Source organism: Sus scrofa, chromosome 14 (genome assembly GCF_000003025.6).
Source record: "Sus scrofa isolate TJ Tabasco breed Duroc chromosome 14, Sscrofa11.1, whole genome shotgun sequence".
Lineage (NCBI taxonomy): Eukaryota > Metazoa > Chordata > Mammalia > Artiodactyla > Suidae > Sus > Sus scrofa.
This window is the reverse complement of record NC_010456.5, coordinates 51,791,584-51,812,157: the sequence shown is the minus strand read 5'-3', so window position 1 is coordinate 51,812,157 and position 20,574 is coordinate 51,791,584. Positions and strand designations below refer to the sequence as shown.

General features: G+C 44.0%; 1 long non-coding RNA gene across 1 annotated transcript in view; it reads left to right on the top strand.

Annotated features, from left to right (window-relative positions):
* LOC110256663 overlaps positions 4,357-20,574 on the top strand; it is a 66,777-nt gene continuing 50,559 nt past the window's right edge. The window contains exon 1 of the long non-coding RNA XR_002338520.1: positions 4,357-5,267. This is a non-coding gene — a long non-coding RNA (uncharacterized LOC110256663). The remainder of the gene's footprint in view (positions 5,268-20,574) is intronic.

Sequence of the window (20,574 nt, the reverse complement as noted above, 5' to 3'; positions counted from 1 at the left end):
TTCTGTTCCAAAGGTGAGCACTCTGCCCCACCCCCACCCCCAGCAGGGACATTGGTGACCCACCACCTACTATCTGTGAGACTCCGTAACGTTGCAGCTCCTCTCTGAGCCACAGTTTGCCCCTCTGCACAAGAGGGGCAAGGGAGAACCAGCTCCCTAGGTTGACTGTAGGGCGCAAGTGGGTCCTTCAGGGAAAGTGTTTTCTGAGGACCTGGCCCTGGGGAAAGGGCTGCTGGAAGGGCTGCGGCTGTGCTGGTTGATGCTGTTCCTCTTCCCAGGGAGGAAGCCGCTGCCTGACTGCCTCTGGCCTTGGGCTCTGACTGTATCTGCATTTGAAAGGTGATGTGTGAGGAGTTCCCTGTCCTGGGTGAGTGTGAGGAGGGATCCCTGGGGGCAAGCAGGGGGCCCCTTGCTCCCCTGAGATACGTGTGATGGGGCTGGTTGGGTGCCTTCATTCTTCCAGTGCATAGGAAGGCCCACTAGGTGGACGTGCTTTCCTAGGAAGAACCAACATTTAATGTGTGGAGCAGACAAGAGTCCTGCAGTCCAGGGCTTTCATTCTCCCAGGCAGGAGGGGGAAGAGGGGGCTCACCCTGTCATATGTGTCATAGCATCCAGGTGTGTCCTTAGCACTGTCCATGTGACACCTTCCTGGCACCCTCTAGATATGGATGTATCCTCCCTTACTCTGAGGAGGATGGAGGACCTCTGCACCAGCTGAAAAGGTGAGTGGGCTTTGATTCAAGACGGAAGGACACCCTTCTACAGTGAGCAGTGTGGAGCTGTGGGGTCTGTGGATGGACAGGGGCTGGCAGGACCCTGGATCCCACTCAGCCTATGGTGCCTGCTGAGGGCAGAGCTCTGAGGGCTTCTCCTGGTAAAGAGGAAAGGAGAGCCAGAGTGCTGTGGACGGAGCAGTGGTGCTGAGAGGAGCATCCATCCGGGAAGTCAGAGGACAGAGTCAGCCCCTAAGGGAGTCCACACCTGTCCTCTCTCCACCCCAGCCCTGCCTCCAACCCCACCCTGCCCCCATTCTGGGACCCAGAACACAAGGTGTGGAGAGCATTCTGCTCTCTGATGTGGTAGAAACTCAGCAGTGGGGGTTCAGCTTGGAGCTCAGGGGATGAAGTGAGCACTTAGGGGCCAGCTGAGCCCACCCTGCCCTGTGATGAGGGTCAGTAGCAGGAGGAAGCAGAGTCAGGGCCCCTAGAGGATGAGGCTGCATGTTGGTGCAGGAGCTAAAGGCTGAGGTGTTAGGAGGCCCTCGGGGAGCTGGGGCAGGAGACAGAGTCTGTTTGTTCCTTCCTGAGTCAGATGTTCCTAGAGCACCTACTGTGTTCCCGAGGGTGCAGGGACCAGAGCAGACATCCTGCCTGTCCTCACAGACGTGGCATCCATTGCAGAGGGGCAGGGAGAGGGACAGAACAGTGTGCCAGGCTTCGCTGAAGAAGGGGAGAGGCATTCCCACCATGGATGGAGGGCTATCCTTTCCCAAGGCTTGTTGCCTGCCCCTTGTCTGTGCCCAGGCCTCAGCTACCAAGCATGCCAGGCTAGATGGGACATGGGGTAGAACCGGCCTCTGGATAGGCAGAAGGGGAAGGCAGAGAGGCCCAGCTCCCCACAAGGGCTGCCTTGGGATCCCAGTGGGAAAGGAGAGGCCAGGCCTCTGACCCTGCTGCCCACCCGACTTGACTCCTCCCAGGGCCATGTGCTCCATCCTGGGCACCTGGCTGCACCGTTACCCTGAGGATTTCCACCAGCCCCCAGAGTTTCCCTGCCTGAAGATGATCTTGGCTTACCTGGAGCTCAACATGCCTGGCTCAGCCCTGGAGCACCAGGCCCACCTTCTCCTGGCACAGCTGGAGCACCTGGAACCCGCTGAGACAGAGGCTGATGGTGAGGAGGGCTCAAGGTGGGGGTGGGGGAGGGGAAGGGGTGGGGCCACACACAGAGCAGACCCTCCTGATGCTGGAAGTGGGCCAGGAGCAACGAGGAGGCTCAGATCACTGTTCCCCAGGCTGCCTTCTGGGAAGACTTCCTGGGGGTAGCATCTTGGACTGGAACCTCATTGACTGGCAGGGAGAAGTTTCCTGTCTTTGGGAGGCCTGTGGAAAAGCAGTCCTATTGATATTTTCTCTCCTTGGGGCTACAGAACCAGCTCTAGAACCTGCTATGAAAACACCTTGAGACTTAGAGACAGCCATCCCTCTACTGCCCACTAGAGCTCTAGAGCCAGAGCAAGCTCAAGCCACAGTTCTTATTCAAGGTCAAGGGCCTGATCAAGGAGATATGCCTGCTCCAATTCCAGAACCAGAGCATGCTCCTGCCCTCACTCTCATTTAAGTTCAAGGTGAGGAAAAGCACCTGCACAGGCTCCAATTCTAGATCCAGAGAAAGTGCCAGCATCAGCTTTCCTTCCATCTTTGGAGCCTGAATCATCCGTAAAACATGATCTAGAGCTTCCTCTACAACCTCAGCCAGTCTCATCAGCAGCCTCAGTTGCTGAGATTAAGAAAACCTTTGCTCTGGAGCTCTGCCCCAGGCTCTGGAGCTCCATTGTGCTTTGGCACCAGCTGTGCACCCGGGGTATCATCCAGCTCCAGTTCTGGACCTGGAGAGCATAGGGGACTCCATTCTTCTAGTTCCTCGGGTGCTGGAGCCAGTTCCTCTCCCAGTCTCCCCAGAACTGCTCCCAGGTCAGAGAGGAGCACCAGCATGTGCAGTGCCCTTCACAGCCTATCAGGAGTTGCCCTGGTGCCAGCAGCAGCCCTAGAGCCTTCCTGCCCCTCCCTTGTACATATAGTAAATTGTTTATTCTATGATGTAAAGTTCTTTTAAAATAAATTTAATTCTTTGCTCATTTTAAATTGTATATGTGAGTGGCATTAATTACATTCACAATGTTATATAACCCCTTCTAATATCTACTCCAGGACATTTGTATTCTTTTTGTCACCAAATAATATTCTGTATGTAAGTGAACACAGCACACGTGTCTATATTTTCATCTGTTTATGGGCATTAGGATTGTTTTCACCTTTGAGCTCTTGTGAATATTGGTGCTGTTTATATTTGTGCAGGTGCATTTAAATATTTGTATTCACTTCTGTGTGTATGTGTATTCACTTTTTGGGAACATTGATTTGGAGTTGAATATTGGGGTTGACTGAAAACTCTATGCTGACCTTTTGAGGACCTGCTGAAATGTTACATACAGTGCTTGTACCATTTGACAATCCCCAGAATTTAGGTATACAATTTCCACTTCTTCATCCATGTTGCAAACACACAGTATTTCAATGCACAATTAATACTTCCCTTAATATTTCAATATAGCAGAAAAGCCAGACAACACAGGCACAGACAAGAGGCAGATTTTTTTCCTTGATCATATAAAAACAACTATGGACATGGACAGTCCTTGCTGACCTTCAACTGCACAGCACAGCAGTCAGCCATCATTTGTCTTTCTGTGCCAGCATCTTTTAGCTACTGTCAATTTTCAAGGCTGTCTCTTGGCCCAAAATGGCTGCTGGAGCACGAGCCTAGACCAGCCACCATGTCGTCATTCCTGTGGCTGGAAGGAGCAAAGATGGAGGTCCAATGGGCCCACACAGCTGTCTCTAATCTATGCGGTGTTTTTTGTTTTGTTTGTTTCTGTTTTGTTTTTTTGTTTGTTTGTTTGTTTTTGTCTTTTTGCCTTTCCTAGGGCCGTTCCTGTGGCATATGGAGGTCCCCAGGCTAGGGTTCTAATCAGAGCTGTAGCCACCCTCCTATGCCAGAGCCACAGCAACGCAGGATTCGAGCCTCCTCTTCGACCTACACCACGGCTCACTCCTTTACTCACCAAACAAGGCCAGGGATCGAACCCGCAACCTCATGGTTCCTAGTCGGATTTGTTAACCACTGCGCTACCACGGGAACTCCTGTCTTTGGCTCTATCTAAGCAATCCCCAAATTTTTGCCAAATCCCTCTCCCCACATCTGATTTGCCTGAAATTCATCTGGCCACTCAGAGCTGCAAGACAAGCTAGGCTTTAGAGCATTTAATATGGGGAATTTCTATCCTCAGTAAAACTAAGTTTCTCTTCTTCAGGAAAGAAGAATGAAAACTACATGGAGGCATAAGTTCCCACCGCAGAGTGGAAATGCATCCAACTACTAACCTTGAGGTTGGGGGTTTGATCCCTGGCCTCTATCAGTGGGTTAAGGAACCAGCGTTGCTGTGAGCTGTGGTGTAGGTCACAGACACAGTGCCGATACAGCATGGCTGTGGCGAAGGCTGATTCAACCCCCAGCCTGAAAACCTCCATATGCCTCAGGTGCCGGGTGCCCCCCCCCCCCGCGCCAAAAAAAACACTACATGGGGCTGACCCTTGCTCTTTTCCTACACCCAACAGTAAGATGAAGGGGAAGAGGTGCATAATTTTCAGATGACTTAGTTGGACCTTTATTTCCCCACAACCGATTCTCCTTGATGTTTCTTCCTTCCCAGAGAAATGAGAGATGTGGTTTCTAACCAGGATATCAATTGGGAAAGATTCTTTCAATTCCTTGGCAGGCCATTGGCAAACATTAGGTAGCTTTCATCTGCCTTTACCCGGAAGCAGTTCTGAGAAAATCTTCTTTTATTCTCTAAGGAAAGTGGAACCTTTTGGGGAAGGAGCATGTTCAAAAGTTGGATCAAAATTCAGTATCTGTCATCAAGGAAATAGCTGTGTTGGACACGCACATTTTGACCCTATGGACACATGGACCATCATGGTGATTATTAGTAAATATAATGCATATCCAGTAAAACTCTACATGATAAAATGTATTCTTGACTGAAAACTGATGGAAGAAAAATGTAACTTTGAAAAAATTTGTTATATTATCTGACTCAGGTCAGTTGACCAAGGACAAATAACGATCACCACAGAAATCTTACAAAGGCAGAATCTATAGCCATTTAATTATGATTTGGACAAGAAATCTTGTCATTTATTTTTTTTAAATTGAGCTCCAGTAACACACTCGCAGGAAATGAGTAAGAAACATGGGTATCCTGGCCAGAAGTCCTAAGGCTGGGCTGGGAGGCCTGCCTCCCCTTCTCGCCCCCCCTCTCAGGTGGAGCCAGTGCGCAGGCTCCAGCAGAGGCAGGTGTGAGAGCTCAAGGGCAGGGATTCGCCGCTGAAGGCCCCTCGCCCAGAGGAAAGGGAAGTAGGAGACACTGAGGGGGTGGCCAGCGATGCGGGTGTCTCCACGAGGGAGCCGCGCAAAGACGGGTGAGTACAACTCTTTCCCGCGGCCCCGCCCTCCAACCTCCACCGCTCCCCCCAACCCCTGAGCCCACAGCTAGGGGCCCCGACTCCTCCCGCCCCGAGGAGCACGAGCCTCCATCGGTCCTCGACTCTCGGGGCAGCCGCCACCTGCTGCAGCCGCGGCCCACAGGGTGAGGACGCCGGTCCGGGGCGGCGAAGGCGGGCGTTGAGCGGCGGGCGACGCGCGCGCTCTCAGTCCTCCCTCCTTGGCCTGGCCTTCTGCCTGCGGGGCCGTCCCCACCAGCAGCTGGCCTCTGGGTCCGAGGACCCCGGGACTCGGCCCCGTCGCCGCGGGCTCGCGGGCTCGCGGGCCTGGGACCAGGAGGCGCCGGCGAGGAGCCCGAAGTGGGGCCCGCGGGGCGCGGGTCCTCGGCGCGGTGGGTCGGCAGGTGTGACGCGGCCTCTGCTTTCGGGCTGCGCGCGTGCACAGCGCGGGGCTCCTCCAGCCCCCGCCAACCACTAAGGTGCTGAGATGGGGCCTCTGTGTTCTTTCCCACAGCCATCAGCCCTCGGGAGGGTCCCTCCAAAAGGCTCCAGGTGACTCTCCAGTGTTTTCATGCTTTATTAACTAAAAGGAGTCCTCACTGCCTCTCAGAGCGCTCACTGGAGGGCAGTTTGTGACAGAGTGACGCTTAACCAACATCTGAACTAAAGGAATTTTCCCGCTCTTCTAGGGTTTGGCACGATGAAGGGCCCTTGAACACGTTATATTTTTCATGTTTGCGTTACTCTTTTCTAGCAACAGGCCGTCTTTTGGCGAAGCAGGGTTAGTCTAAGTTAATGAGCATTTTAAAAATTCATTTTTGAGCAGTTATCATAGAGGCTCAAATCTTTGAAAGTTCTAGCCACTAAAGGGAATGACTTTTGGGGGGGGGGTGTTGGGGTCAGTCTTACATGAGGAAGGGAAGACTTCTAAATCAGGAGAAATGTTTATTTCATGATATTTTGCTATGTCACTCTTGGAGTTTTGCATATTCATTCTCTGATATATCTCAGATCAGCTCCAGCAAATGCTTATTTTGAGAATAGTTTGGGGGTTTTTGGTTCTCTGGGGTTTTATGTGCTATTTGGTTGGTAGGAGCTTGACTACCAAGTTAGGTTTCAGATCATAAAAAAAATGTGGTTAACTTTTTGGCACAGCAGAAATTTTCGCAACATTGTAAGTCACCTATACTTCAATAAAACTTTTTTTAAAAGAGAATGTAGGATAAACAATGAGGTCCTACTGAATAGCACAGGGAACTATATCCAATCTCTTGTTCTAGAACATAATGGAAGATAACCTGAGAAAAAAGAATGTATGTATGTATGACTGGGTCACTTTGCTGTACAGCAGAAATTGATACAACATTGTAAATCAACTATAGTTTAAAAATTCTTTTAAATATGTGCCAAAAAATCAAAAGCAACCCAAGTGATTACACTAAAAAAATAAAATGAAAAAAATGGGGAAAAAAAATGTAGTTAAAACTGGTAGTTAGTATAACTCACAATGCTTTGTGGGATAGCAATTGGTTGTCTTTCTCTCTTGAAATATTTTCCTGAGTTATCAAACTTTCCACACAAAACACTCAAAAATTACTTTAAAACAAAAACAAAAAACCCTGCACCTGGGTAATGAGATAGCAAGCACATGGTTTCATTGTTAAAGATAATGGCACACTTTCCAAAGATGGGAGTTGGGTACATGAGAGTCTCCTGACCTGGAAGTGACTGTGGCATGTATCCGCTAAGAGGTACTGACTGTAAATGAGTATTTCCCAGGCATCATTGTCCTACAGGTGTAGTGAATTTTTGACGGGGGCAATTGCCAGTGATGATATGTTATGAAACTGCACTGCTGTGTGGCCATGAGAGGCACAGAAATATTAATCAGGCATCAACCACATCACAGATGAGGCAAAAGAGCCAAAGAGATCAAGTGAGAGAAAGAGGAGAAACAGAGACAAAGACTAAGAGGGAGAAAAATAGAGTTGAACAAAGAGAAGTAGATGGAAAGAATCAGAGAAACAAAAAGACACAGAGTAGCTGTCTGGCCTGACTGCCAGAAGATGATGGAGAAAGGGTGTGTTAGCGAGCTCATTCTGGCTTTGAAAAAGTAAGCATTGTCTCTTCAGCCGGGGTCTTTAATTTGGATACCATGATGATGACTAAAGGAGACATTATTGTTTTCATTGATTATAGACTGTGTATTTCCTGGAACTCTGTGCTTTTATTCAGGATAAAAGCATTATTCTGCATATAGCCCAGAGACACCCACCAGAGGACACTTAGGTTCTACCCTAAACTGGTGCTTTGAGCCCCACTTGCTTCTCAGTATTCCTAGGGGCTCTGGTGAGTTCTCCTGATATCCTGACATAACTGCTTTAAATGATGTCCTGAATTTTACTCCAGCTGTTTTTCTTGGGACTTGGAGTTCTAAAGAGGGTGCCAGTACATTTCTTAGGCAGAGACCTAAGGGTAACTTTGGATGGAATTGGGTTGACTGTCCTTTTTCAAAAATGGACTTAAATTGGAAAGATTATGTATGATCTGAACAAAGTGTTTGCTATTGAAATGAGAGACTAAGCCTGCTTAACTCTGAAGAAAATGGACATTTACTTATTCACACTACAGTGTGTTCTCAGACAACTGAGAACCTAGCAGAAGTGTCTGAGGTTCAATCCCCTTGACGGTTAATGGTCCTGTAGGGGATCCCACTACAACCATTAAGTCAATTCTGCTCGCACAGGGGGCACAGTAAGGCTGATCACCTGGTGCTCCAGGCACCCACAGCAATTTCTGCTAGAGGGGAAAACTGAGACAGGTGACAGAGTAGAACTGACGTAAGGGTAAGTCCTTAGGGAGCTAGACTCAGAAGCAGCACACGTTTGATCCATCACACTGCTCTCAGAAGGGTGTTCAGATCCATCTGATTGAGGCTACCAACTTAATAATGGGAAGTAATGCCTCAAAGACTGAACAGCTGGCAAACAGGCAGCCACTCCCTGGAACTCACACTGACTTCATTTGCAGTGGGAATGAAGTCAGTGCTTGCAAGCACTCACCTTTACTCTTAAATGGCCAGGATGGAGCTCTTTTGACACTCTCAAACTAGAGAGAAAGCCAGCTTGATAAAACATCATTTCCAAAATTCTGACCTTGAGAGAAAAAGTATTCCTAGTAGAAACCTTGAAGTTATAACACTTATGGTGTCCTTGAAATGTAAACACAGCCCATATCACCTGAGACTACAGCTTTGGCTCAATTAGGAGAACTTAAAAGTGAAAGAAAAAAAAAAGGGAAAGAGGCTTTTTAAAACTCAAACAGGAAAGCTATGAGATCTCTGTTTCGTATCTATCTGGATGGATGTAAGGCTGTGTGTATAACAAGCAGGACCCTGTGGAGCCTCTTTGGGATAGGCCCTTCCCCCATATCCTCTGCTTTAGCTCTTCTCTGAAGTATCTTGTTGGAGGTTTATAGGAACATTGGTATCTGACCTCTGTGGACAGCTTTAAGAACAAGGGATTTCTACATGGAGAAGTGTGCAACAACCAATGGAGCCCCTCCCTCACTGTGCCTTTAAAAATGCTTTGCAGGAGTTCTGGTCGTGGCACAGCGGAAACAAATCCGACTAGGAACCATGAGGTTGCAGGTTCGATCCCTAGCCTCGCTCAGTGGGTTAAGGATCTGGCATTGCTGTGAGCTGTGGTGTAGGTCACACACATGGCTTGGATCTGGCGTTGCTGTGGCTATGGCAAAGGCTGGCAGCAACAGCTCCGATTCGACCCCTAGCCTGGGAACCTCCAAATGCTGCGGTGCAGCCCTAAAAAAACAACAACAAAAAAAAAATGCTTTGCAAATTGGGGATTTCCCCTTCGGGGCGCAGCGGAAACTAATACAACTGGGAACCATAAGGTTGCGGGTTCACAATGAGGTTTTGGGTTCAATCCCTGGCCTCGCTCAGTGGATTAAGGATCCAGCATTTCTGTGACCTGTGATGCAGGTTGCAGACGCAGCTCGGATCCCGCGTTGCTGTGGCGAAGGCCGGCAGCTGTAGCCTGTGAACTTCCATATGCTGCAGGTGCAGCCCTAAAAAGCAAAATAAATAAATAAAAATGCTTTGCAATTTTGTTTAAGGGAGTTAGTGATGATTTGGGGGCTTAAGCCACCCGGCTCCTTGCATGGCCCTGCAGTAAACCTTCCTCTGTTCCAAACTCCAATGTTTTGGTTTTTTTGTTTGTTTTTTGGTCTTTTTTGCTTTTTAGGGCCGCACCTGGGGCATATGGAAGCTCCCCTGCTAGGAAAGGTCTAATCGGAGCTACAGCTGCCAGCCTACACCACAGCCACAGCAACGCAGGATCAGAGCCATGTCTGCAACCTACACCACAGCTCATGACCATGCCAGATCCTTAACCTACTGAGCAAGGCCAGGGATCGAACCTGCATCCTCATGGTTCCTAGTCGGATTTGTTTCCGATGCGCCACGACAGTAACTCCAAACTCCAATGTTTTGATTTGTTTGGCCTCACTGTGTGTTGGGCACATGGATTTGCACTAAAAATTCTGGTAAAGCCAGTCTAGGAGTCTGTCCCCGTGGCGGGTGGCCCTGGCCAGGGTAGGGGTGGGGGAAGCACCCCCTTCCCTGACTCCTCAGCAGCTGCCATAGCCCACTTCGCTCCAGGGATATTGGAGGGACTGTCCCCAAAGATGCCAGCTGCCCACAGCACAAGGCTGTTGGGAGCTGAGAACCATCCAGAGCTGTTGTCCACACTCAGCATCACCTGGGGATAAGTCACTCCAGCTTGTGCAAGCTGGGAACTCTCTCCACTCTGTGTGGGCTGCTTCCCTTTCAGGAAGGGAGCCATTTGAGACCTGGGCCAATCTGGAGGTTTCCTCCATTTGGGAATGGAAGTGGAATTTTATACTACATCTCTGATTTTCAGTCTCTGTGACTGTAGCCTATTTGTTGTTTGTGTTTTTGTGTGTACTTTTTGGGGTGAGCCAGTCCTGGTCTGGCCACTGTGGAGGCCTCCGTCTGGGAATGGAAGTGGAATTTCTGGGCTACTCTTCATCTGATCTTTGTTTGTTGTTTGTATGTGCATAGTGCTTGCATTGGTCAGTTGAGACGTCTTTAGTAATGGGGCTCACATGTGACGACACCAGGTAACTTTGCCTATTGCCTTGGGTTTCACCTGTGGTGGAGCCTTGGTTGGGATTTTCCCTTTGCAGTGGATAGGAATCTCCCTTTTTGGTGCCAGGGCCCTGTGATCCTGAGAGACTGTTTTGCATTGCATTTGTTTGGTATTTGATAATACCTGCCCTGATAATCAGAGCTCTGTTCCATTTGATAGTTCCCCTAGGGCCCATTTTGCAAAACTGCAAGATCTTAGGTATGCTTCTATCAAGAGAGAAGGAAGATTCTTTTAAACACTCTATTCTTCAGACTTGAGAAAATTGATTGAGATGAAACTCTTGAAATTCCAAAACTGGTTCTTTTTGCATATGCAGTAGAGAAAGCTAGCTTGGTGACTTCACCTAGGTGAAATAGAAGTTAAATCTTGTTATATCTGTTACCAGTTTGTCAACAAAAATAATAACTTGGTATGATGAAATTTCATGAGTGAATTAAATGCAAATGAGATAAAAGCTTTTAGTAAACTCTGTAGGAATTTTTTTTTTTTTTTGGTTAAAAGGATAATTATGTTTTAAAAATGCCTGTTAGAGCGCCGGAGAAAGAAAGACAGTTGACCAGAGCAGTGAGATTTCAAGCAAGATTTATTGACCAGTAGAGTGGTGGGGAGCACTGAGCAAGAGGAACTCAGAACCCCCCAACACACACCCCACCCCACCACCGTTGGGAGAGAATCAGGTTTTATCATGTGCTGTACTCTCTAGGTCCAGACAGTGGTCGAGATCATGGTATAAAATTTTAACTTTCTCTTTGGGTCTGTCTTTGTCCATTTGAGGTCAACCATTTCATGGACTTAGTCGTTTCACCTGTGGAAGTCCGATAATATAGAGACAGACTGCTGGTCTGGGTCTGAATGGGTCCATGAGTCATGCGGACTTATTCTTTTGTAGGCCTTCATTTTAGTTTCCACCTAAGAATGCCTGTCTAAAATAGTCTCTCCATATTATGGTAACAATTACTTGCCTCTTGGTTTTCACTAGAAAATTAAGATTTTTAAGAATTGAGGATTCTAATCTAAACATATAATCAGGAGTTCCTGTTGTGGCTCAGTGGGTTAAGAACCTGATTAGTATCCAGGAGGATGTGGGTTTGATACCTGGCCTTGTTCAGTAGGTTATGGATCTAGCATTGCTGCAAGCCGTGGTATAGATTGCAGATGTGGCTTGGATCCACATTGCCGTGGCTGTGGCATAGGCCCGCAGCTGTAGCTCTGGTTCTACCCCTAGCCTGGGAACTTCCGTATGCCAAAGGAATGGCCCTAAAAAGAAAAAAAAAAGTAATTAAAGCAACTAAAAATAATAAACATTTCGCTGTATTGTAAGAAATGGGGAGTTCCTGCTGTGGTGCAACATGATCGGCGATGTCTCTGGGGGGCTGGGATGTAGGTTTGATCCCTAGCCTGGCACCACAGTTAAGGATCCGGTGTTGCTGCAGCTGCAGCAGTGTAGGTTGCAGTTTGGCTTGGATCTGATCCCTGGCCTGGGAACTCCATATGCCATGAGGCAGCCAAAAAGAAAAAAAAGAAAATGGTATATATGTTTTTAAAAAAAGGTTTTATGTATGTCAGGCTGATTAGATTAAGCTTAATTAGGTAAATGGATTTTGTTATTAAAAAGTAGACTAGGAGTTCCCGTCGTGGCGCAGTGGTTAACGAATCCGACTAGGAACCATGAGGTTGCGGGTTCGGTCCCTGCCCTTGCTCAGTGGGTTAACGATCTGGCGTTGCTGTGAGCTATGGTGTAGGTTGCAGACGCGGCTTGGATCTCTCGTTGCTGTGTCTCTGGCATAGGCCGGTGGCTACAGCTCTGATTCAACCCCTAGCCTGGGAACCTCCATATGCCGCGGGAGCGGCCCAAGAAATAGCAACAACAACAACAACAAAACAACAACAAAAAAGACAAAAGACCAAAAAAAAAAAAAAAGTAGACTAATGCAGGACTAGATTTGGTTCTTCTCTGCTAAGAGAGCAAGTTTACTTAGAATGCTGCTTTTGATAACAGATGGTGATCTTCCTTGCCTTTAAGTGATCTGTGTGTTTGTTTTTTAGTATTCACAGTGACCTATGATTCTATCTGACCAAATGTTTTTAAAACTGGTATTTTTGACAAACTTCCTATCAAACTCAGGTTAAAGTTCCTTTGATTTCAGCTAATCTGGGGATGCTTCAGTGGGTCCCTGAGGCATCTCAGAAAAATGTGTATATATTTTTAATTGGGATTGGTTGGATTGTTAAATTACACGGAAAGTATAAGCCTCCTCAGGTTATATAATATGAATAAGTGTTATTAATATAGATATTCTATAAATTATATAAGGTTCCTGAAATTTGGGTATGTCCTGGTATAATTTGGCAGCATATGAAGTTCCTGGGCCAGGCATCAGATCCGAGCCATAGCCGCTGCTGCCCGCACTGCAATGTAGACCTTCAACCCACTGTGCCAGGCCAGGGATGGAATCTGTGTCCCTGTGCTCCAGAGATGCCACCGATCCCACTGTGCCACAGGAGAAACCCAGCTGTTATGTTAAAATGTTGTATGTCACAACTTGGATAAACTTCTTTGTCAAGAATATTGTCATCAGATCTTTACCCTTGTTTTAAGTCTTTAATAGGCAGTGAAGCTGATGCTTTGCAAAACTGCCAACGTCTTCAAGAAGAAGGACCTTTTTAAAAATTAGTTTTCTAATAGCTGTTAATTCCCACTGCTAAAGTAGTTAAGATATTTTGAAAGTCTAATGGAAACACTGATTTCATAGAACTGTTGGTAAGAGGGATTGATTGTATAGGACTGAGAAAACTAATGAACGTAGTGGTGATTTTTTTTTTTTTTTTTTTTTTTTTGGTTTTACCTGAGATGTTACTGGCTTCTGATCTGTGTTTTTTCCAGATGTGGGAAAATCTTTCCCCTTGGGCTAGTTGTGACTTGCAGCAGTTTGGTGGATTATGCCTTTGTGGGCGGAGTTGAAGCATTTGTCCTTTCTCTCTACCTAACGTCTCCAGAGAGTGGAAATTCTTAGGTTCCCAATAGCCTTTTCAGATAAATTAGGAAGGCCACCTTCTAATAGGTACAAAAAATCTCAAAGTATTTTGGGGACCTCAAAAAGGGAAGAATTCACCCAAACCTATAACGTGAAATCTGACAGCTCCTTGGCATGGCCTTCCTGGCCCTGGGAGGCCTTTTAAAATTTCATCTGAGACTCCTTATGAAAAAAATTCCAGCACAGCCAATTTAAAGGAGAAAATTATCATCAATTAACTGGACTCATTTTGAAAACAAACTAATCTTCATTTGGGTGTATTTGATTTTTAAATGAGGGTGTTTTTAGAGAGAGACTATTTTAATGGATATCAAATTCTGATTCTGTTAATTGAGATCTGCATATACTGTTTAAGGTCCACCTCCCATTTCCCTCATTATAGCTTGGAGAAGGGTGAGTTAACCTACTTGTTTAATCCTGTTCAATAGCACAGCATGGGAATCTAGTATAGTTAAGACACAGTCAGAAAGTTAATAGATAGATGTGAGAACTGGAACCAAAAGCCTTAGTCCAATTACAAATTAGGCAACAACAGAGCTAAGTCAGGTTCAAATAACTGTAGGCAAAGAAAGAGCGAGCCTTGTGTAATTTACTAAAGACTCTAAGAAATATTTCCCTGCCCAAACTGATCAATTCTGTTCCACAATCACCTCTTCTTCTCATATCTAGAAAAGCACTAAAGTCATTAATGGTGACATCTGCTTTGGCCACTGAGGAGAGAAATGCATTTGGAAGTAAAAATGGCATAGCTGTGCCAGACTTAGACGCCACAGGCCCCTCTCAAAACAGTGTCTGCTGGTAAAACCAAGCAGGACCCTGTGGATACCTTTGTCAAGCTTATGATTAACCTTTTTATCTGAACTTTTATTCCTTTTCTTGTCCAACACTTGCTCCCCTCAAGATTGAGGAGTATCACCAGGAAGTAACATCCCCACGGGTCTTGTTTACTATAGGAAGTGTATCTACGCCCAGATGGACATTAATCTCTAATCTGCTGTGACTCAGTTTATGGGACGAAAGGACAAAGAAACTATGAGATTTACAGGACATTTCCACCCCTAAGACCCTATTGAACAAGCACTGATATAGGTAACTAAGCAAGGCCAATGGGAGACCACATCTCTCTGGACCCCATGTTGGTACCTCCGCCAACTTTAAGGAATAAAAACCCCTATAGGAAAATAGAGAAAGAGAGCTCTTCTCCCCTCTCCCATCAGCCCTGGAAGCTATTTACTTTCCTTTAATAAAGACTTTGCTTGTTTCCTACCTGTGTATTTGCGGAGTTCATTTTCCAACTGCCATGAACAAGAACCCAGATTCCGGTATCATCTTTCCGGTATCACCAGCAGCCCTGGGAACTATTTGCTTTCCTTTAATAAAGACTTTGCTGCAGCTCCATACCAAAAAAACTAACAACCCCATCAAAAAATGGGCAGAAGATCTAAATAGACAATTCTCCAAAGACATACAGATGGCCAAAAAACACATGAAAAGACGTTCAACTTCACTCATTATTAGAGAAACGCAAATCAAAACCACTATGAGGTACCACCTTACCCCAGCCAGAATGGCCATCCTCAAAAAGTCTACAAACAATAGGTGCTAGAGAGGGTGTGGAGAAAAAGGAACCCTATTTCACTGTGGTGGGATTGTGAATTGGTGCAACCACTGTGGAAGACAGTATGGAGATGCCTCAGAAAACTAAACATTGAACTACCATTTGATCCAGCAATCCCACTCCTGGGCATCTATCCAGAGAAAACCACGACTCGCAAAGACACATGTACTCCAATGTTCATTGCAGCACTGTTTTCAATAGCCAAGACATAGAAACAACCTAAATGTCCATCGACAGAGGAGTGGATGCAGAAGATGTGGTACACATACACTCGGAATATTACTCAGCCATTAAAAGGAACGAAATACCAGCATTTTTAGCAAAATGGATGGACCTAGAAACTATCATGCTAAGTGAAGTCAGCCATACAGTGAGACACAACATCAAATGCTTTCACTGACATGTGGAATCTGAAAAAAGGACAGACGGAACTTCTTTGCAGAACAGATGCTGACTCACAGACATTGAAAAACTTATGGTCTCCGGAGGAGACAGTTTGGAGGGTGGGGGGATGTGCCTGGGTTGTGGGATGGAAATCCTGTGAAATTAGATTGTTATGATCATTATATAACTACAGATGTGATAAATTCATTTGAGTAATAAAAAAAAGATTAAAAAAAAAAGAGTACAGCAATACTAAACCCATTCTAAAAGAAATACTGAAAGCAATCACTTAAATAAGCCAGTATACAGATCTAAAAGGAAAAAACAAAACCTATTGTAAAACTGACAATAAGCATAAGGAACAGCAAAAGGACATACATGAAGATGTTAAAAAAAGTACTTCAAAATCATAAGTGTGGGGAAAGAAAGTAAAAAAATCTAGACTTTCTTTTTCAGAATGTGTTTGAGCCTTTATGACTATCAGGCTAAAGGAAGCAGACATAGGAAGGGGTTAACATGCTTGAAAAACAGGGCAACCACAAATCAAATCCTAACATTACGTTCATTAAAAAGAAAAAGTGCACAAGCATAAAATAAAGGGAAATCATCCAACCAAAAAAAAAAGGAAAAAAGAAACACAGAATCAACCAGAAAGCAAGGTTTAAAATGGCAATAAATGCATATTTATCAATAATTACCTTAAATGTCAGTGGACTGAATGCTTCAATCAAAAGACATAGAGTGGCAGATTCGATTAAAAAAAAAAAAAAGAAAGCAATATACTGTCTACAGGAGACTCACCTTAGGGCAAAGGACACATAAATTGAAAGCGAGAGAATGGGAAAAGATAGTTCATGCCAATGGAAAAGACAGGAAAGCAGGAGTTGCAATACAGTCTATTAGACAAAATAGACTTCAAAATAAAGGCCACAAAGACAAAGGAGGATACTATTCAGTGATAAAAGGATCCTTCAAGAAGAAGATATTACAATCTTCAGTATATATGCCTCAATATAGGCACACCCAGATAAATACAACAAATACTAACATACATAAAAGAAGAAATTGATGGGGATCCAATAATAGTAGGAGACTTTAACACCTGCTCACATCAATATACAGATCCTCTAAACAGAAAATGAATATGGCAACAGAGATCCTAAATGACACAATAGAAAGACTTACTTGACATTTTCAGGACACTACATCCAAAAAAAAACCAGACTATACATTCTTTTCAAGTGCACATGAAACATTCTCAAGGATTGACCACATACTGGAGCACAAAACTAACCTCAACAAATTTAAGAGTATAGAAATTATTTCAATTATCTAAAGATTGTATCTTGTTGGAGGTTTATAGGAGCATCATGACATGACCTCTGTGAACAGCTTCAGGAACAAAGGGTATCTGTACCAAGAAGTTTGCAACAACTGACCCCACCCCTTTAAAATGCTTGCCTTACCTTTAAAAACACTTTACAATTTTGGTTGGATGTTTTGTGAGCATGAGCCATCCATCTCCTTGCATGGCCCTGCAATAAACTTTTCTCTGCTCCAAATTGTTTCAGTTTGTTTGGCCTCACTGTGCATTAACATGTTTTACATTATAAATACATTATGTCCCTATCTTCAGATGGTGTTATCAAAATTAATTTGTGAAAGAGCTGTATTTAATTGACTTAAAAGTAAGTGCATACAAATCAAATATTTCTAAATGTTTACTGAAAGTAGCCCTAGTTTTTGAAGGATCATATGACTTATATGGTCTAAGATTAATCTTTAATGAATAAAAATAAGTTTAAATTGATAGTTTAATTAATATAGACAATTCTTCAGTCATTAGTATTAAGTATAATACTTTTATTGTACCTAGGTTTGTGAAAGTCTGTAAGATAGTGTTATCTCTATTACAGAGTTTGTCAACAAGAAAATTAATTTGGTGTGATGATGTTTTCATAAGTAATGAAATAGAGATAAATGGGATAACAGCTTTTGGGTGATCTCTTTAAGAACAACTATGTTTCAGAGCTGTCTTGGGGTGCAGCAGGTTGAGGATCTAGAGTTGTCACTGCAGCAGCTTGGGTTGCTGCTGTGGTGTGGGTTCAATCCCTGGTCCAGGAACTTACATGCCATGGGTGTGGCCAAAAAAATAATAACATCGTGTTTTATGGTATATTTACCTAAAAACAGTTTCACCAGATATTTGGTAACATTGAACTTCAGCGTTCTGCTTAATTAATTATGGGAATTCATTGCATATCTAGATTTTTTTTTTTTTTGGTCTTTTTAGGGCTGCACCCGCGGTATATGGAGGTTCCCAGGCTAGGGGTCTAATCCAAGCTACAGCTGCCAGCCTACACCAGAGCCACAGCAACACAGGATCCGAGACACGTCTTCAACCTACACCACTGCTCACGGCAACGCCAGATCCTTAACCCACTGAGTGAGGCCAGGGATGGGACCTGCAACCTCATGGCTCCTCATGGGATTCGTTTCTGCTGCGCCATGATGGGAACTCCCCTAGATCCTTTTTAATAAGATAAAATACTGAAACATTAACTGCCAAAGTAGTCTATGTTTCCTTGCTTTTTGGTCTCATTACATAGAGATTAATATGTCTGAAACTATTATTAAATATGTTTTGTGCCTTATTGAAAGATTGTACTATGAAATGGTATATATTTCCTGAAATTTTTAAAAGTGAACTCTGAGTGAAATGAGTCAGAAAGACAAAGGCAAATACCATATGATATCACTTATAACTGGAATCTAATATCCATCTCCACAGAAAAGAAAATCATGGACTTGGAAAATAGACTTGTGGCTGCCTGATGGGAGAGGGAGGGAGTGGGAGGGATCGGGAGCTTGGGGTTATCAGACACAACTTAGAATAGATTTACAAGGAGATCCTACTGAGTAGCACTGAGAACTATGTCTAGATACTCATATTACAACAGAACAAAGGGTGGGGGGAAAATGTATACATGTAAGGATAACTTGATCCCCTTGCTGTACAGTGGGGGAAAAAAAGTGAACCCTGAGAAGAGTTTTATGTGTGGTCAGGACTAAGATCAAATTGAATTTAATTAAATAAATGAATTTTAATATTATAGGTGAAATGGTAGAGAACCAGAATTTGGTTTTCTCTGTTAAGAGGATAAACTTTTCTTGAAATATTAATCTGCTTTTGTTAACAGATTGTAAAATTTCTTTACTAGTACCTTTCTGCATTGAAATCTTTTGTTGTCACCTTGGTTAAGTGAGGAAATACTGTTTTGCAGTGACTTATGATCTTCCATGGTCAAATGTTTAAAACCTTTTGATGCCTATAATAGTCTTCCTCAAATCAAATTCTTGATGAAGTTCTTTTGACCTCTAGCTAACTTTGTGATGCTTCAGAGGGACCCTGAACAACTCAGACATTCATTAGACTTTATTTTGTCTGTTAAATTACCTGAGGGATACACTGCTAAATGAGTAATGATTAACTTTCTTAAATTACATTGTCTGGGTAAATATTACTATAAATGTTCTATAAATTATATGAAGTTCCTAAATTTTGAAATGTCCTTATGTTGTAAGTCATAATTCTAATTATTATCTTAAAATGTTGTTATGTTGCAGAAATAGCCAAATTTCCTTGACAGTTGCATTGTAATCAGGTCTTTAACCATGTTTTTCAAATCTTCTGTCATGAATAGACAGTTAATGTCTTACTCTGATGCTTTTATAAAAAAAATTATTGTGGAGGACTTGCTTTTAAGCACCAGAACTACATTCGACTCATTAAGAAAAGGACTTCCACCTTGTATGAGGGCTCTTTCATGAACAGTCTCATATAAGGCTACTGAAAAAAATAGTAATAGGGTCTCCTTAAACTATTTATGACCCACACTTAGTTGAGTCTCTTCTAAACTCTCAGCACACTCCACACACTTCTGTAAGCCAACTCTTCAGAAGTGCTTTTGCTTTCAGCACCTAATGCTGTCTTGCACCAAACACTATCTTGGTTCCATGTAATAACACTAACCTTGCAGGATCAACAAATTTAAATGTCTCATTAAACTTTGCTCTGGAAAATACTTTCTCAACACTATTTTTCGAATATTGTTTTAATTATGATTCAGTGTATATTTAGGTCAGAATAAAAAAAATGTTGAGCAAACAAATTCTCAAAAGTAAAATGACTGGGTCAGAAGAGCAGGGTTCAGCTGGAGGGTAAAATTGACAAAGCCAAATTGACTTTTGTTATTTTAAATGTACTAGGTTGATACTATGTAAGTTGATCCTATGATTGAAATTTTTGTGTGTATGTTAGTTTATGCTGAATTACCAAACAACTCCCAAATTTTCAGCAGCATTTTCTGTATTTCCTACATCACAGTGCTGTGTGGATGCTCACTTTGGGGAGACAGCACTCTTTCACATCATTCAGGAACCTGGAGTCTCCCATCCTATGCCTTCTACATTTCTAGGACCTCATTCCATCTGCATCCATCAGCGTGTACATGGAGAAATGCCTGTGGGAGGTGATAATGGGCCAGGTCAGGAAGAACACACATCAGTTCCTCTGCGGCTTTATCTGCAATGGCATAGTCCTGTGGCCAGAAGGGAGGCTGGCAGGTCTGCTAGCTGTTAGCCCCAAGAAGAGAGATGGATTTTCACAGACAACCCAAGTTGTCAGCAAAAGGGAGTAACTCTTAGATATATTTTGCTTTCAAATTATTATTGAGTACTTAGGAGCTCCTGTCGTGGTCCAGCAGAAATGAATCCAACTAGGAACCATGAGGTGGTGGGTTCCATCCCTGGCCTTGCTCAGTGGGTTAGGGATCTGGCATTGCCATGAGCTGGAGTGTAGGTTGCAGACACAGCTCGGATCTGGCATTGCTGTGGCTCCGACTAGACCCCTAGCCTGGGAACCTCCATGTGCTGTGAGTGCAGCCCTAAAAAGACAAAAGACAAAATAATAGTAATAATAATAATAAAATTTTAAAAATAAAAAAATAAGAAATTATTATTGAGTATTTACCATACTCCACACAGACTGTGTGTGGGGA